An 18,706-nucleotide genomic window follows, 5' to 3' on the forward strand; every position below is an offset into this window, starting at 1 on the left:
CCAGTGCCTGCAGCCGGGGCTGGAGAAACCAGTTGGCAGAGAAAGAAAGACCTAATTTCTAAATGAAAAAAGGTAGCTGGGTGCAGAGATGGGCTCTTTCCGGGGACAATCCAGGAGACACCCAACGTTTAACCCCTGGTCTGCCGGGGAGCCAGGAAACTAGGCACACGGGCATCCCGCCCTTGCAGCTGCTGAGGAGGCTGCTGGGCTGTGCTTCAGCAGAGGAGATGGAATGTGGCTTACCACTCTGCCCTTGTCTAAAAACGGAGAATGGGTCAGGAGGTTTGGGCTCTGAGCACACAGCAGCCTGGCCCAGGCACAGGCCATGGTGGGACAGGGGCACAGGAGCCTTCTGTGACTGACCGTGGCTCTCTGGTTTCTCTCTGCAGGCTGCCATGTCCTCATGCCATGGAAACGGCCCCACTCGGCCTGCCAGTCTGGGAGGGCTGGAGGGCTGTGGGTATTCATTTGCTGTCAAAAATAAATTGTGGTTTTTTGTCATTGTCATCATAAGAACATTTCTTTTATCCTTTTCCAAGCTTTTGGCCCCACTTTCTCCAGGGTAATATTTTTGTGTCCTTCCTCAGACAGTTGATGGCATTTGGATGGGGGGGGGTAAGCAATGTGAAAAGTTCAACAACAGCTCCAGTTGCCAACTGCAGCAGCCCCTTCAGGAGCCCTGAGCTACCAGCGAGGTCCACGTGTGCCTTGCAAAAGGGAGTGGTTTGCAGCGATGGGGTTGTTGCCCTGCTGCAAAAGCTGGGAGAAGATTAGAAGTGGCAAAATGCCATTTTGGCTCAACCCCCACCCAGGTTCTTTATCTTTTCCCTCTGCTCGGTGATAGGCAGACAGGGCTGGATCCAGCGAGGTTCAAGTTCTGGCTGCTCCCTGGCATCAAAGGGATCAATTAAACTCTTGTATGCAGTGACTGCAATAGGGCTACTGAAGGAAAAAAGGGAATGTCATGAGATGGGGAATCCTTCTTGTCTCCTTTGTCTCCCCAGGAGCCCCTTGGAAAGGGAAATACCCACTGGGTTTATCTGACTCCCCAGCCAGCCCTTCCCTCGCTCCCGGGTCTCATTTGCTCCGCAGGATTCACCAGCTCGCTCAGCTCAGAGGAGCTCTCAGAGGAGAAAACGCTGCCTGGCGTGGGGCTGCCTGATCCCTGTCTCACCTTGATTCCATTTGCCCCCTCCCTGCCCCATCCAAGAGACCGAAGGATCCCCCACAGCCCCACGGTCCTGCAGCAGATCCCGGCACGTTCCCTGCTCCGCTCCTTGGTGCCCTGGGAGGCTCCAGAGCCCTCCCTGTGTGCGGGACAGCGGCTGCAGCACCGCTGCGCCCGCGGGCGAGCAGCGCCCAGGAGCAGCTGCGCCAGCTCCGAGCCTGAAGGGAATCCTCAGCGCACACAAATGACAGCTGGCACTTCAGGGGCTGGCAGGAGAAGCTCAACCCATCTGCTCGCTGCCCTTCCCAGCCATGGCCACGCTGGTGCAATTGGAAGAGTCGCCCCTGCCCAGGAATCTCTCAGGTCGAAGAGAGGAGCAAAAGCCACGGGTTTCTGAGGTGTTAGCTGCCACTGCCTCTGGTTTTCCTTCCAATTCCTAAGGGGTTTTGACTGGTTTTACCATTTCAACACTTTCTGTGTAGAATGCTTATTTTATGATTGGCTTTTCACAAATGTTACAATGAATATTATATGTGTAATGTTAGAAAGTTATGCTGTATTAATTCTCTTAAGTAGTGTGTTAAATAGAGTTTTAGGTAACAACATAATATTAAAATAGAAACTCTGCAATGTAGGATTTTTTTACTTGCCCAAGCAAGAGATGAGATAATCAATAAACTCTTCACACAGGGATGGCGGTGACTTGGGGCACATAAAGAGTTACAACCTCCTTATCAGAAAAGACAAACATTCTTCCATCTTGTCTCCATCTTTATGGAAGCATCAGGATTAAGGGAAAGAAGTTGACAAAATCCAGAAAAGTTCCTAGTTTGCAAGTAATTTATGCATCATGTATGAGATACATGAATATGCAATAGGCTATTGCTTTAAAGATTATTCCTTTGTTCACAAGGCATGCTTGTCCTGGCTTAAGTGTCCGAGAGCATCTGGACGTCTATAATTTTTTGCTTTTTATTGTCTTGTAATTGTCCTAACTCTAAATTTGATTACTCTAATTGTGTTACTATTTTTATAACCATTTTATTATTATTAAACGTTTAAAATTTTAAAAACCAAGTGATTAGCGTTTTTCACAACGTTCCAGGCTCCCGGGGACCCCCTTATCGGTATGTCCGACCCCGCAGGCTGCAGAGGGTCCCCCCGCTCCGGTGCCGCCCTTCTCCGCTCCCCAGCCCCGCCCCGCCGGTACCGGGCAATCCCCGGTGGCTCCGGGCTGACGATGCAGCGCCTGCCCCGGGCAGCCCAACCCCACCGCGGGAGGGTCCCACGCATCCCCGGCCCAGCGCCGGGGCTCTGCCGGCAGCCAGCACCGGGACCCCAAAATTCTGCTGTCCCGGGGCCCCCGAGCGGGCACCCGGCCCTTGGCCCTGTTATAGATACATATTATAATATTGGCTTTTTGCAAATATTCCATTGGATTTTATATGTGTGGTGTTACAATAACTTTGTTATATAGTTTTTATTTCTGTTGTTCATTGATTACGCTCAGACATAGTAGTGCCATAGCTGATAGAAGCATGCTTGTGTTAAAATGCCTGCTTGGATGGGATAACATCCAGTGAGCACAGGATGAGGACACCTGTACAGATCTGCCACCCGTCAGCACTCACCGTCTGAAGGCAGTGTGGGCCGGGGCCAAAACTGAAGATGAGATAAAAAAGGACCAAAACCACAACCAAGGAATACACATGCCCTAAAAAGGTGCAACCGAGGAGGAGCCATGCTGAACAGTTCTTGGAATATGTAAACTAGCTTGGGAAAAAGTTTACTATGCATAAGGGACTATGAATATGCAACCGGCTGGTGTAGGGGAAAAGGTATTCAAGGGGTATCTCCGGAGATAACCGTGTGCTCTTGGCTCAGTGCCGAGATGCACCCGGCCGCAACAACCTTTGCTCTATGGCCCTTGTCTCCTCTTGCCCTGTATTAAACTTTTTAAATGTTCCCAGGGCAGTGAAGGTGTTTTTCCCAGCCCCGAGCAGAGAGCTCTGCCCGGCGGCTCCCGGGAAAGGCGGCGGCGCTCGGCAGCGGCCCCGGCCCGCCCGGCCCGCGGGAATTCCCCGCAGCGGGACAAAATCCTGCCCCGAAGGAGCGCTCGGAACGCCGCCTGCGGCTCCTCCGCGCCCCGCAGGTGCCGCAGCTGCCCCGCTGCGGCAGGCGCGGCTCTGGAGCAGGGAGGCTCTGCGGGACCCCCGGGCTGTGCCCCCTCCCGGGCCGTGCCCCGGGGCTGATGCTCGGCCCGGGCTCTCTCGCTGTCCCGGCTCCCGCAGGCTCCCGGCGGGAGCGGCACCGCCCGCCCGGCGCCGCAGGGCCGAGCCCTGCCCAGCAAAGGCTCCGTGTCCACGGCCGGGCCCTGCCGGGGCTGCGGCCGCTGCCCGGCCCGGCACAACCCGCAGCGCCCGGCGCGGCTCCCTCCAGCCGGGCACTGCGGCTCCAACCAGGCGGAATATTCAGCGCACGGAATCTCTGTCAGCGCTGCTCACATTGCAAAAACAGCTGCTGCCGAGGCAATCCCAGCTCCCACTGAAGCCTCCCACCCAAAATGCTGCCTTCAGCTCGGACACACCGGTAAGAAACCCAAGAGCAAACTGGAAGCTGATTAGAGAATCTTGCACAATCACATCCAAGAACATTTTGTTATAAAATCACAAATATTAACAGAAGCTGAGAAAGTCGACAATGTTAGAAAACAAGCTTCCAACAATGGGACTCAAAGAGCTAAGGGCATGCGTTTGAATGGAATGAGCTTTCTCTTTCTGACATGTGAGCAATGCCATGGAATTTCCCAAACCAGAGAAATAGGGAGGCCTGGCAGCAGTAGCTTCACACACAGACACAGCAATGACACAGAACAGGGCAGGGCAAGAGGCTGACAGAACTCTAACCGTTACTTGCAATGAAGTACCTTTGTTTCCAGTTCTAATCTAGCCACTATTAATACAGAGTCCAAAAGACTAAAAATACTAGTAATAATAATAACAACTGTACCATTAATAGCAAAAATAGAGGTAATAGAAATGATAAGAATTAATAGTGGTAATAAAAACTCTACCATACTTATACCAGGTTTGCATGGCCAGGTTTTGGTAAGGGAGGAGCTCTAGGAGCAGCTTCTGTGAGAGCAGCTGCTCCTCCATGTCCCACAGAGTCAATTCCAGCTGGCTCCAGGACAGACTGGCTGCTGGCCAAGGCTGGCCCAGTTAGAAATGGTGGTAACACCTTTGGAATAAGAGATTTAAGGAAATGGGTGATGCTGGAGTTGTGACTGTGAGCAGGGAGGAGCAGGGTGAGGACCTGTGAGGGGAACAGCTCTGCACACCCCCAGGGCAGGGCAGGGCAGGAGGGGCAGGAGCTGCTCCAGCTGCTGGAGCTGATTGCCCTGAGATTCCCTGGTCAGTCCCTGGTGAGGCAGCTGGGCCCTGCAGCCCATGGAGGGCACGGAGGGCAGAGATGCACCTGCAGCGCCTGGAGGAGCCCGTGCTGGAGCAGGGGGATGACTGAGCGGAGGCTGTGACCCCATGAGAAATTTGTGCTGGAGCAGGGACCTGGCAGGGACCTGCAAACCCCTGGAGAGGAGCCCACGCTGGAGCAGGGCCCTGCCAGGACTTGTGAGCCCATGGAGGAGCGAGCCACGCTGCAGCAGCTTGTGGAGAACTGCTGTCCGTGGGATGAACTCACCGTGGAGAAGTTAATGGAGAAGTGTCTCCAGAAGGGACCCCTGGCACAGCAGGGCAATGACTCCTCCCCCCGAGCAGCAGGAGAAACAACAGGGGATGAACTGACCAGAGCCCCCATTCCCTGTCTCCCTGCACCCACTGCGGGGGGAGGTAGAGCTGGGAAGGAGGGAGGGAAGGGCAGAAGGTGTTTTTAAAGCTTGGTTTTACTCCTCACTATCCTGCCCTGATCCAGATAGCAATAAATTCCATTAATATCTCCAATTTTGGAAATGTTTTGCCCATAATGGTATTTGCTGAGTGATCTGTCCCAGTCCATAGCTCAACCCATAAAGCCTTCATTCTGTTTTCTCTCTGCTGTCCATCTCTGGAGGGGAGTGAGAGAGCAGCTTTGGTGGGTGCCTGACATCCAGCCAGGGTGAACAGCCAACACTTCCTTTCCTTCATTCATTCTTTCTTTCCAGAGGTCACTGTGAAGGGGTTGAGTGGGGCTTTGAAGGAGGGAGTGAAGGTGGTGGGGAGTGGTGGGGACAGGAGCCACAGGGACATGGGACAGGCATCAGAGGGGCTTGGGCAGCTGGCAGGGGGCACGGCCTGTCCCCCTGGCCCAGCAGCAGGGGACAGGGGGCACGGCCTGTCCCCCTGGCCCAGCAGCAGGGGACAGGGGGCACGGCCTGTCCCCCTGGCCCAGCAGCAGCCCCGTGCCCTGCCCAAGGCGCTCCCAGCAGGGGCTGGGCCCCAGAGGCAGGGGGAGACCCCAGTCCCGGGGCAGTGTTTCTGCCCCGTCCCCTGTCCAGCCCAGCCTGCCCCGTGTGCGCAGTGACCGCTGGCACGGGCTGCCCTGGACACTGTGACCTGCTGGGGACACTGAGAGCTGCCCCGCTGTGACACTGCCCTTGGGATTGCACAGGCACCAAACAAACCCCAGCCAGCACCGCCCCTTGTCATGTCCCAGGCACTGGAGAGCATCAGAGCCAGCCCTACTCCTGGTGATGTCCCAGGCACCAGAGCACATCCCAGCCCCGCTCCTGGTGATGTCCCAGGCACCAGAGCACATCCCAGCCCCGCTCCTGGTGATGTCCCAGGCACCAGAGCACATCCCAGCCCTGCTCCTGGTGATGTCCAGGCACCAGAGCACATCCCAGCCCCGCTCCTGATGATGTCCCAGGCACCAGGGCACATCCCAGCCCCAATCCTGCTGATAAACAGATTTCAGGGGCACAAAAACAGTTGCAGACTTCCCATACTTTAGGGATCCATTAAGCACAGGAAAACGGCAAAGATTCATTTGTCACGTATGCATAGGAAAGGCAGAAATGTCAGAACGAGGAAGACTTATTTTACTTCCTCATTTTGGAGACTCCTCCCCAAAATGGCCCCGGGAACAGAACCACACATGCTTAATAGCCTTTTTGCCAATTAGCATATGAAGCGGAGCAGAGGAAGTGACAGGGATATGAATATGCATTCATATTTTGTGTATTCAAGACCTCTGTAAATAAAAAAGCTTTGTAATACCTGTGATTTTTGCAGTGTGCATTAGGGAATTATCCCAGGTACTGCTTGGCTGTCTCAATAAACATACACTTTCTAACTTTAAACTCTTAGAGAGTTTTTGTCTGTCTCAGTTGGATATCGATATTAGATTGATATTCATATTTTAGTAAATCATTGTCTTAAAGAAGTCCTAGTATGTGTATTAACATGCCTTTTCTTAATATTCTAATAATTATTGTTGCATTGCTTCAAGATAAACTGGTATGATTCAAGGAATATCCACTGAGGTACACACAGAGATTGGATTTTTCATAAGCAAAGTGCAGTTGTAAAGTTTTTTCACTGAATTCTGCCACTTGTCATCATTTTAAAAGTTAAAAGTCAGCTATTAAAGTCAATAAAAAATTTCTAACTTCTAACAAAGGGAAAAAAGTATATGGTTTGCACTAGATAAAATATAAATACAGAAAATATCTCCCAACCGAGTTCCTTGCCCTTATCAAAACATCTCCCAATCAAGTTCTTTGCCCTGAACCTGGCTAGTAAAGAAAAATATTATCAGTAAACCTGGATGAAAGTTTGCATAAGTTAATAGTATTCAAAATACATGTGCTGTTCCTATTATTATTTCTTAGACAAAGAAAAAAGGGGAAAGGGGTTGGATTGAGGGCACACCCTCCTCCCCTCTGAGTCTGTTCTCATGTTTTACAATAAATCCTACAACAGTACAATGCAGCTGCCTAAAATATGGACACTGGAAACCACAGACAGCATTAAAAATGATCACCTGCCTCATGGACAGTTCATAGAAGGACTTGATTTCTTTACAAATTATTTCTCATGTTTGCAAACAGTTTTTCTGTTTACAGACTCTTTTCTGGGAGTTCGGTTTTTTTCCAAGGGATCAAGTGCTGAAAGGTTGTTTTATAAAATTGGGTTTTTCTCTAAGGGTTAAATGGGCTCAGGGTTAAATACTTTCTGCTTTTAGAGATAAGTTCAATTTGTAACCAAGAAGCATTATGCCTGTGGCCTGAGTTCTCCCCTAACAGTTCCTGAAGGGGAATGCTGCAGCTGCAGTGTAAATTAGATGCATGCTGTCCTCTGTCCCCATGTTTGCAAAGGGCCCTTGCAGATGGGTGACAGAGAACAACACACAGAATTTGATAAAGAAAAGAAGGGTGAGGTGTTCCCATGATTGACAGGGGTCTTGACCAATCAAATATCTCCCAAAACTGCAGGCACCTCACAGGCCAGAACCTGAAGGGGCGTGGAGCTCAAACCAATGAGAGCTTCCAGGCCTGGTCTTTCAAATGCCCTGTCTAAGGGGGGGCTTGGGAAATAAAATCTCTCTGTTGCCCCACGAACTCGGGAGGAGCAGTCTTTGTCTCCTGTGCCCTCGCTGCCCCATGAGACCAAAGAGATGTTCACCAGGGCCCTCCCTATTTGTGGCCATCCATTGCCCAGCTGAGCAGGCAGCCAGTTGTGTTTGCAGTGAGCTGCCACAGGAAGACACACAGCAGCTGGAGATTTGAATAGCAGGGCTTGGGCCAATTCTTCTTCTTTCAGAGTGCAAGAAAGACGCAAAAGCACAAGGAAACATGGCAGTGTTTCGGTGGAGTCTCTTTGTCCTGTGAAGTTCAGTAGTTGTTGGTGTTTCTGTTCTGCTGCTAATCCCTTCCATGAAAAAATCATCCCAGGAAGGAGCAACAACATCTGACACGCACCAAGTGTTGCCCCCAGTTGCTCCAGGTGCTGCTCCCCACAGACCCTGTAGGACGGAGCACAGCCCCCAGTACACACCAGCTTTGGCTGCCCTCGGGCAGAGAAGCCCTTTTGGGGCACAGGTTTCTGGGCAGGAGACGGGCACCGGTGCTGCCAGGGCTCGGGGGAACTCTGCTTGGGCGGGGACTGTGCCTCACCTGCTGCTGTCAGCGCTGCCCGGGCCCCAGGGCTCAGAGCAGCATTCCTGCCCTGGCCCACACGTTCCTGGTCTGTGTCCCACGGCCGTGCTCAGGATGGCCACCATGTGGGACGTGTCCCGAGGAGGCCGTGCCAGCTTCTGTGGAGGCCCCGTGCCCTTCCCAGCGCGGCTGCGTCGGCAGCTGCGGGGGCTCCTGCTGCTCTGAGCCCGCAGAGCAGGGCAGCGTTTGCTGATGGGCTGAGCCCTTCCTAAAGATCCTGTTGGGCTGTCTGACACACCTGGGGCAAGGCATTCCTTCCACCCTGGGCCACTCTGGGGGGCTGGGGGTGGCCCCAGGGCAGGTGGCAGTGCGTGCAAGGGCCCTTGGTGACACGGTGCAGCATGGTCACCGTGGAATGGAACGGGACAGGGGATCCAAGGGCCCTTGGTGACACGGTGCAGCATGGTCACCGTGGAATGGAATGGGACAGGGATTCCAAGGGCCCTTGGTGACACGGTGCAGCATGGTCACCGTGGAATGGAACGGGACAGGGATTCCAAGAGCCCTTGGTGACACGGTGCAGCATGGTCACCGTGGAATGGAACGGGACAGGGATTCCAAGGGCCCTTGGTGACACGCTCTGGCAGAGGTGTTGGCAGTTACAAGTTACAGTTACACTCCACAGTGCTCGGTGCACACGACGAGAGAGGACGCGAGAGAGCAGTGCTGTGAGGAGCCCTCGCACAGACACTCGTTCCTTGCTGACCCAGAGCTTTCCAGAGGTATTACTCCTGCAGGTGACCTCGTGGGCAGACCAGAGCACTTGGTGACCCCTGGCCTTCCCGAGGCATCTCTTCTGCAGCTGCCCTCGAGGGCAGACCGTGGCATTTGCACCATCCTTGACAGGAGTCTCCTGTCCTTGTGGCTGGAGCCCCAAGAGCAGAGTGCAGGACTTGCTGTCCTGTAGCCTTGCCAAGACTTCACTCTTGCAGGTGCCCTCAAGGCACGACTGCAGCACTTGCTGACTTGGACCTTTTCCTTTTCACCTTCTGCAAGCAGCCATGAATCCAGGCAGCGACGTAGAGCTCAGACCTGCAAGCGTGCCCAAGCTGGCCCGGGGGAAGGAGGAGAAAGAAGTTCCTGGAGCTGCCCCAGCACAGCAGCCTGAAGAGGTGGAGCAGTTCCAGCCACGGCAGAAGGGTGAGTGGAAGAGCTGGGCCACAGGGATGGTGCCTGCAGCCAGCTTGGCCCCATGCCATGCCATGCCATGCCATGCCATGCCATGCCATGCCATGCCATGCCATGCCATGCCATCCCATCCCATCCCATCCCATCCCATCCCATCCCATCCCATCCCATCCCATCCCATCCCATCCCCTGGGGCCATGCCCATGGACAGGATGGAATAGGGGCCAAGCAGACACCCCACAGCCGTGCTCCATGCCCTGGGCCGTCACGGGGCTGTCCCTGCCTGGGCAGCGCAGGGCTGGGCTGTGTTCTCCGGCCTCTCCCGCAGCCCCTCAGCTCGGGCTGCGCTCGCTCTTTGCCAGGTGCAGCCGTGCAGCGCACACGAGAGCAGGAACGCACCCGTGGCCGCTTCCGCAGAACAGCGCAGGTACCTGCAGCCATCCCCACCTGGGCTGGGCCTGCTGGCACTGCTCAGCCCAGCAGCACGCCTGCAGCACTCCGTGGCTTCTTGCCCTTCTCCTACAGCTCGTTTGCAAATTCATCAAGAGAATTCGGCAGGAAGAGACCGGCGCCATGGGCCCTGGGCTCAGAGCCTACTCAGAGCTCCTCGGACATGAGACCAGTGCCGCCCTGCTGGATTTGCTTGTGCAGAGGGGTGTTTCCAGAGCAGAGCAAGTAGGCAGCTGTGGCCAGGCTTCAATTCCCCCATGAGTCACACGGCTTCCCAAGCCACAGTGCTGGGCCCTGTGAGCCTTTGAGGCCATCACATTGTGGTGGGAAGGGAAGCACTTCTCTGGGGACACTGGGAACACTGCTCCCTCTGGCAGCTTCCCAAGTCTCCCTGTGCCTTCTCCAGGTGCCTGCCATGGTGAGGTACATCCACCAGTGGCTCATGGCCAATGATTCTGCAGAGCACAGGCTGGACAACGCCCTGCTGTATCTCACAGAAGCGCAGCCAAATGACGCAGTAATGACACTTCTGCGTGTGGCCCCATCCTGTGACAGGTACAGGGCCCACCTGCCCAGAGGGCTCAGGGCTCACCCCAACCCATCGCCCTGTACAGCCTGTCCCAGGTGTCTGACCCACAGAGAGTCCCAGGGCCCTCTGGCTGCTCCCTTTCCCAGCCCTGGCACGTCAGCCCCCGAGCCTGCTGCCATGCTCCCTCGCTGCCCCACAGGGGCCTGTCCCCACAGGGCTGGGCTGCCTGGCTGCTGCTGGAGAGGGGCAGTGAGCAAAGGCAGAGCCGTCGGTCAACCCGGGCCCCTAGAGATGCCCAGGCCACGGTGCTGTGTCTGAGATCCCCTGAGACAGATCTCTAACCCCACAGAGCTGCCATGGCCATGTGGAAGACCATCATGTGCACGCCCTGGACTGCAGAGCTGGCACAGCAGATACTCCTGGATGTGCTGGGGAGCTGGCCAGAGCACAGCACGTGCACCTCCGATGGGGACAAAACGGGTGTCTTTGTCCTGGCTGTGAGTTTCTGCCAGTGGCCTTTGCTGGCCCCAAGGCCACCTGTCCAGCAGCTCTCCATCCTCCTTCCCCCACTGCATCTCCCTGCCTCAGGGCCTGAAAGCTGGCCTAGGGAAAGCTGCAGGGCCACCAGGCCCGCTGCTCCCCCTGTGTCTCTCTGGGCCTCTCCCTGCCACGCTTGGGCCCTGTCACACGAACACCTCGGCACTGAGCGCTGTCTTGGGGGGCTTTGTCCTTTGCAGGCAACTGTGGTGATATGGAAGATCCTCCAGGAGCGCTGTGTCCCAGATATAGTGGATGAGCATTTCCCGCAGTTATTTGTGCATCTGCTCTTCCAAGTGTTCTCCAGCACCAAAGAGATGCCAGAGGCGGTTGGTACCTTCTGGAAGGGATGCCAGGAAGAACACGGCCTTGCCACCAGCCCCAGCAGGTGCTCTATCCCAGTCCTTCTGTACCTGCCACATGGCCAGGGCAGGAGCCAGTGCTCCCAGTGTGACCCGGGCTTTGCTCTGCACTCAGGTTTGCAGTGAGGACCCTGAAGTCCCTGCTGTGCCGACTGCACTATGAGGATGTGGTGTTGTCAATGGAGCGCAAGCGTGGCTGGGACACGCTGCTCTGTGCTGACACCCACATTTATGCCGTGGGTCTGCTGGCCAGGTGAGACCCCCTTCTCCCCATTGCTCCCGGCATTTGTGCTCTGTGTCTGGGGTATTCCACTCAGTCCCTGTGGCTGTGGGCCAGAGGCACGAGGGACGGCCAAGCAGACTGGGAAAGGCTGGGAGAGGAGGGTGCCCAGTAGCAGCCACATCTCAAAGGGCCCAGGTCCCCCTGCAGGGTGGGGGGTAAAGACAAGAACTGCATCAGTCTGTCCTGGGAGGGGCTTCCCCCCCCAGCTCAGGGTCTTAGTGTCATAGGAGCAGGCCCCCAGCTGGGTGATCATTATCACTGACTCCATATATTTCAGAGGTCCGATCAATAATAATTATTATTAAGAAACCCAGTGTTCTTATAGATAGTTATGATATAGATTGATTTAATGGGTTTTCAAGTCTAAACATTATCACCATTAGTCAATTAAAAAATCACGCTTAGGTAGACAAATCTCCGTAACATATTCAGATGTTCACAATACCAGGTGCAGCATGTTAAGATAAGAATGTTTTTTCATTCTTTCCTCTGATCTTCTCAGACTTTCTCAGGCGATGCCTGGGAAGGTTGTCTGTTTCTCTCTGAGGCCAGAGAGCTGCTGCCACATCTTAGTGCCATTTTCCGCCTTCCAGGGAGATGCACAATGAATCCATCGATTTGTGTAAAAGCATCTCAGACTGTCTCCTTCAGTTGCTCCGCAAAGAGATGCCATACTGGAACTTCCCTGCCCTGGCATTCTTTGTGGAGGTGAGTCTGAAGGCCGGCCCTGCCTCCCAGCTCTCTGCCCTCTCGTAGCCGCAGCTGCCTGGGACGGTGCCCACGCCCTGTGCTGCTGCCTGGTCCCCGCCCTGTGCGGTTCTGGGCTCCTGCCAGCCGGGTCCCCTGTCACTGCCCTGTGCCTTTCAGGTCCTGCATTGCCTGGACTTGGGTGCATGTGGTGACAGCATCATGGATCTCTTGTCGAGGCACTTGCTGAGTGAGTGCACAGAGATGCGCCGCCAGGTTCTGAGGGCCCTCCTCTTGCTCAGGGATAATCCCTCGCTGGTAAGGAGGGGCAGCAGCTGAAGCCGTGCAGGCAGCGTGGGGCTGGGGAACGCAGTTGCTGGAACTTGGCTGGGCTTCAGGCACTGGGGCAGCCGCTCCCAGCTCTCCTGCCTCCCACTTCAGCTGCCCGAGGGCTGTGGGACAGGCCTTTGGCCTCTGGGCCCTGTGGCAGCAGGGTGGCCTTTCACACACCTTTGCTCCGCACAGGCCAAAAGAATGTGGAGCCTGACCGAAAGCCTCGGGGAGCTCCTGCAGGAAAATGACAGTGATGTGGTCAGGATGGCCATTGTTCTAGTTAGTGATTTGTTCCTGGATAATGACGCCCCAATACCCATCCCCATCGCCCTGCAGCTGGCTAAGGTGCTCCTGCCACTCTTTGAACACGTAAGGCTCTGTGCCCTCAGCCACGGCCACTGGCTGCTGCCCAGACACTTGGTGCCCTGTGGAGATGCAGGCCTGCGCCCACGTGGGCCAGAATCAGCTGATGCCAAGGTCTTGTTTCCTTCCTGTTACACAGGATGACAGGCATGTGCAGTGGATCTCCATGTTTGTATTTCGAACCTTGCTGTCTACTGCAGAAGAGGAAGGAAAAAAGCTCCTGATGACACAAGTGTGTCACAGCCTGCTCCCACTCTTCTTCCACTGCCATGATGAGAATCAGAGTGTGGCAGAGGTGAGGACTCGCGGGCTGCTGCTGTTCCCCTGGGAGAGGGCTTGGCTGCCTCCTACCCTGGCACCTAGTAGGCTGGATCCTCCTCCTGGCCCTGGCACAGGGATGCTGATCCTGGGCTGTAGGGCGATTTCCGTGTCTCTACTGCTCTCCAGGCTTCTCAGGAAACCCTCCTTTGTGTGGCCAAATTCCTGAACAGGAGACATCTTGAAAAATCTGTAAAGAAGGAGAAACTGTGGAAGTTCATTGAGATCCTGGTAAGGAGGGCCGGGAAGCCGCAGCCCCAGCCTGGAGCAGCCCCTGAGCGCGGTGCTCGGTGTGCGGGCTGGCAGCTGTGCCCCTGCCCGCTGCTGCAGCCCGAGGCCGCGCGGGCTCTGCTCCAGGCTCCTGCGGCCCCAGCCGGGTGCCCATGGAGCCCCGGCCCGGGGGGCTGCGGGGCCAACCCTTCCCTCCTGTCGCTCTCTCCAGCTGGCAGAGGACAGCAGCAGCGTGGCCGAGCACCTGCGCCGGGCCCTGCCCTACCTGCAGAGCCCACAGGAGCCCCTGCGAGAGGCGGCCGTCAGGTTCATGGGTGAGCCACGAGCCGGGCCAGGAGGGCGTGTGGGCACAGGGCTGGCGGCGCCGCTGGCAGGGAGCTGTGCCCTGGGCCTGACAGGCTCTGTGTTCCCAGGGATGGCCGGGCGGCACCTGAGGGGGAGGAAGGAAGAGCTCCAGCTCCTCTCTGAGGGTGAGTGAGGGCAGCGGGCTGCCAGCGGGGGCTGCCGGGGGAGCTGCGAGCCCTGCCCCGGCTGCGGAGGGCTCTGCTCCCTGTGCGGACCAGGGCCGGCGTGGGCAGAGCACACAGAGCTTTCAGGGCACCTGGGGGATTCGTGGCCAGCAGCTTCGGGCTGATCCAGCTGGTCCCTGCTCCCTGCTGGCCATGGCCAGAGCCGGCTGGGATGGCCCTGGCACAGAGTCCCCTCGGGTCCCCTCAGATGTGGGAACTGACCATGGCTCTGCTCCTCTCTCTTTCAGCCCTTGAAGGCCTGACCAATGACATCAGTGACGCCGTCGGAAGCCTGGCAGTTCAGACACTGTACATCCTCCAGGAAGCAGAGAGAGCTCCATATTCCATCTTCAATAACCTGCGTGATCGGCTCTGCAGGGCATGGAGGAGACGGCCTCGTCTGTCGGGGCTCGGCTGGCTGCGCTGCTGGAGCTCTGCAGAGAGCTGATTCCAGAGGCTCTGTCTGCTGGGGCCACCTGAGCCAGCAGGAATGTTTTATTTCTTTAACATTGTTCTTTTCTTCTTTTGTTTCTCTTTAGCATGTTAATATAGGATGTGTTGTAATAGACAGACTCCCAGGATCTTTCTTTTGCTGCCCAGGCTCTGCAGGGCCTAGGGGAAGAGGGAGAAAAGGGTTCCTGGGCTCAGCAAGCTGCCCAGGCTTGCAGGGTTGCAGGGAAAATGGCCAGAAGCCCCTTGGCCTTTGGTGGTTCTGCTGAAGCCTCTGTGCTGCCCACAGAGCAGATGGGCAGAGGCTGGAGCTGTGGAGATCTCTGTGAGAGCGGTGCCTGGAGACGGCCACAAGCCCTGTCCCAGGCAGGAAGCGCCATCCGTGTCCTCCTGCCCGTGTGTTCCTGGCTGGATTGCTGAGGGCTCCCAGGTGCCTCTTGGTGGGGCTCCTCTGGAGCTCCTGTGGGGCTGCGGTGCTGCTGCCGGGCAGGTTGGCCGGGCTGGGGAGACCCTGAGGGGACGGGGCCATGAAGGGATGAGGGGCTGCGGAAGCCCTGACAGGACAAGGCAGTGGGAAGGCACGGGGGGGACGTGTGAGGGAGAGGGTAACGTTGGCTCGGGGAGGAAAGTGGGTTGGAGCCAAAGAGACCACTCACCTCGATGTTCGTGTGGCAAACAGAGCACATTTATTCTCAAGCCCTTCCTTCTAAAGGGCCTCTGAAAACCCAGTCTGGATGATTTCACTGGTCTGATCTCTGTGCCCCTTCAGATTCTGGCCTAGGGAATGCCTGCAGCCTTGGGACAGCTGCAAACAGGGAGCATTCCCTGCCACAAAGAGCCAAGGTGGGGCTGCAGGGCAGCTGCTCCAGCCCCGACTGCACTGCTGAGTGCTGTGCTCTGGGGCTGGGGCTCCCTGCACAGGGGACTGCACTGGTGTGCCAGGGGAGACAGAGAAGCTGCAGCTTCAGCCTTACCGAGGTGGGTTTGTGGGCTGGGAAGAGTGGGGAGGCTCCAGGAGATTCACAGAGCTCATCCTGCTGCAAGGACGAGGAAAAGGGAGCGGGAACTCAGCAGTGAGGAGAGCTGGGGGCTGGAGAGCAGCTCTGAATGACACTAAAATCCCACCAGACCTCTGAGACATTGCTGCTCCTCAGCAGTGAGAGGATGAGTCCCTAAGCCTGGGGGCTCGGCCTTCCTCATGGTGAGGGGCACCAGGGAAGGCAACAGTGTTATGGAGACTGGAATGGGCTGGGAACTCACTGGGGGAAAAGAGGGAGCAGTTGGGAAGTAAAAGGCAGGTGGGGGAGAGAACTGGTCAGAGAAGTGCTGAGCTACTGCTTGAGCAAGCTGCAAAAAGTCATTTGGGGTCATCCCAGATTGATTCAATTTCAGAAGTTATTGAACAAGCTTATTTTTTGGGTGGTGCCATGTTTTCTCTTGGAGGTGTACACTCTGCAAACTTGAGCTGTGTTGCTGAAATGCTCAAGCCAGTCTGTGCTGCAGGGCACCCCATTTCTCCTTTGGCTGATTGCAGCCCCGTGCTGAGCTCCAGCAGGGCCCTGGCAGAGCCCAGAGCAGCCTCAGCACCCGCAGAGCCCGGCTGCAAGGAGAGAAACCAGAAAGCCCCGTCAGCTGAAGGCTCCTGTCCCCTTGTCCCAGCTGCCTGTGGTGCCCAGGCCATGCTGGCCGTGCCAGAGCTGTGCCCAGAGCTGCCCATCACTGCTGCCTTTGGGAGCAGAGCAGGAGGGCAGGACATGTGCCCAGCCTGCAGCCAGCCACGGCACCTCCAGCCCTCAGCAGCTGCCCAGAGCAGGACACTCCTGTGCTTGCTGCCATCTCCCCAAAGCTCTGATCCCACCATCCCCAGCAGACAGGACCCACCTCACGCCATCCCCCGCTGGAAGAAAAGCTGCTCCCAAACGATGCCCTCAGCCTTCTCCAAGGGCACAGCCCATCCACACCACAGCTGCTCCCAAGCACTTCCTGATCCAGACTGGACTCCACCTGAAACACTTCCTCTAGAAAGACAAACATCAAATTATGGAAAATAGGTTACAGAGAAAAAGGGGAACAAGAAAAAAGGTCAAAAATCTTATCTCTGTCAGGGCCCTAAGGAAGGCCCAACCCCTGCATGCCAGGGAAAAACCCACCATGGGTGAGGGAATCCCAGGCTTTCTCCCTTCCCCTGCACTGCCCCCATGGTGATCCCAAAGCAAACAAGGGCAGTGGAGCAGCCCAAGCCCTTCCTTGCCTGCAAAGCAAAGCAGCCCCTGCACAGGGTCTGGAGTCCCACCTCTGCTCCCACCATGGGGGTTTGTTTGTGTCAGGCTGGCTGCCCCAGCCCAGCCCCAGCCCGGGGCACGGTGGGTGCTGGGGGCTGTTGTCAGGGCCAGGAGCCCACTCCCATTTCGTACCCACCCCAGCCCATGCCCCCAGCCCTGCCAAAAGCAGCCTGGCAGCCGACTGAAGGATCAGCTGCATCCGCCCCAGCAAAGGGGGAACCTTTGGTTCCCAGTCAGGCTGAGCAATGCCGAAATCTGGGAGCATCCCCCTGCGTGTGGACTGATCTGCAAATTCCCTGTGGAACCTGGCTTTCAAGGAGATGTCAGAATCAAAGTCCACCATCTTCAGCCTGCCAGAGACCAGGTGGAGCAAGAGGTTGTCATCCTTGACGTCATCCTCGCTGTCCCCAGCAGCAGCAGCCCCACCTGGGACAGCTTCTCCAGGGGCTCCTTCTTCCCTGGGCCAGACCAGGCTGTCAGGGCTCTGCCCAGGGCCCCAGCATCCATGAACCATGGCCAGCAAAATCAGGGGGATGGTGGCCCCCTGTGCTTGCCACACCAGGTCTCCAGCTCAGCTACAGCCCAAGAGCTGCGTGTTCCCTCCTGCTGACCCCTGCTCAGAGCTACAGGCAGGACAAATCCTGTCTGGTTGTCTTTGCCACTGAGTGCCAAGCGATGTGTGCAGCTGTTACCTGCCAGGCCCCTGGATCCAACTGTGCACGTGGATCTCTCCCATCTTCTAGGGCAGAGGAACTCCCTTCACCCAAGGATCACGGAAAAGCTCTTCTAAGGATGGCCTGTCCAAGGGCTGCATGGACAAACACCTCTTAATGACATCCAGGCACTCTGGGGAGAGAAACCAGCAATCACCAGTCAGTTGCAGAAGTTGCCCCCTGTTCCCATGCCCAGGCCATGCTGGGTGTGCCCAGAGCTGGGCCTAAACTTCCCCATGGATTCTCTGTTTGGAGGAGAGCAGGAGAGCAGGACATGTGCCACCTCCTCAGCAGCTGCCAGAGCAGAATGCCCATGAGCTGCTGCTGTCTCCCAGCACTGGTATTCCCCCTGTGCCCACAGATGAGGATCCACCTTGAGAGAGCCATGGTGGGAACAAGATCTTTCCCCAGATATCTCCTGGCCCCTCCTGAATGGGAGCTTCCCCATGACCAGGTGGTGCAGCAGGAGGCCCAGGGACCAGATCGTCGCTGCCTCGCCGTGGTAGCGTTGCTGGTGGATCCCCTCTGGTGGGCTGTAGGACAGGGTTCCTGTGGAACACAGACACAGTTCATCAGGGGGATGCTGCAGCCTCCAGCACCTGGAGGAGCAGCCCCCGCGCCTCCTCCTCTGGCAGGAACCCCCGCTCCGCCAGGAAACCCGACAGGTCCTGGCACCTCTCCGGATGCCCCAGCACCAGCACAAAGCTGTCAGGGAGCTGAAGCCACTGCAGGAGCTGAATGACACCAGCACAGCCAGAGGAGAGCTTGTCCAGCAGCACGATCTCCAGGGCTGCGCTGGTGCCGTGGGGCTGCGGGAGGAGCACGATGCCGTCAGTGGGGCTGATGCCGTGCCGGGGGTCGGGAACCCCTCGGCCAGCCCGGGATGCTCTGCGCCCTGCGCTGGCCCCACGCCCGCTCTCCCTCCAGGCGTCCTGGCAGCTCCCACCCTGCCGGGCCCCGGCTCAGCCCCGCCCGGCACGGCCCGGCTTCTGCCGCTGGCCCGGCTCACTCACCAGCTCACCCTAGTGCTGGTTGCTTTCGCTGCTTTCGCTGCTTTCGCTGCTTTTGCTGCCACTGCAGCCGCTGCAGCTGAAATTCCATGTCCGTGTGTCCCCGTTTCCATGTGTCCCCGTGTCTGTGTGTCCCTGTATCCATCTGTCCCGTGTCCGTGTGTCCCCGTGTCCATGTGTCCCCGTGTCCGTGTGTCGAG

The sequence above is a fragment of the Lonchura striata genome, chromosome 5, assembly GCF_050655825.1.
Source record: "Lonchura striata isolate lonStrDom1 chromosome 5, ASM5065582v1, whole genome shotgun sequence".
Classification (NCBI taxonomy): Eukaryota; Metazoa; Chordata; class Aves; order Passeriformes; family Estrildidae; genus Lonchura; species Lonchura striata.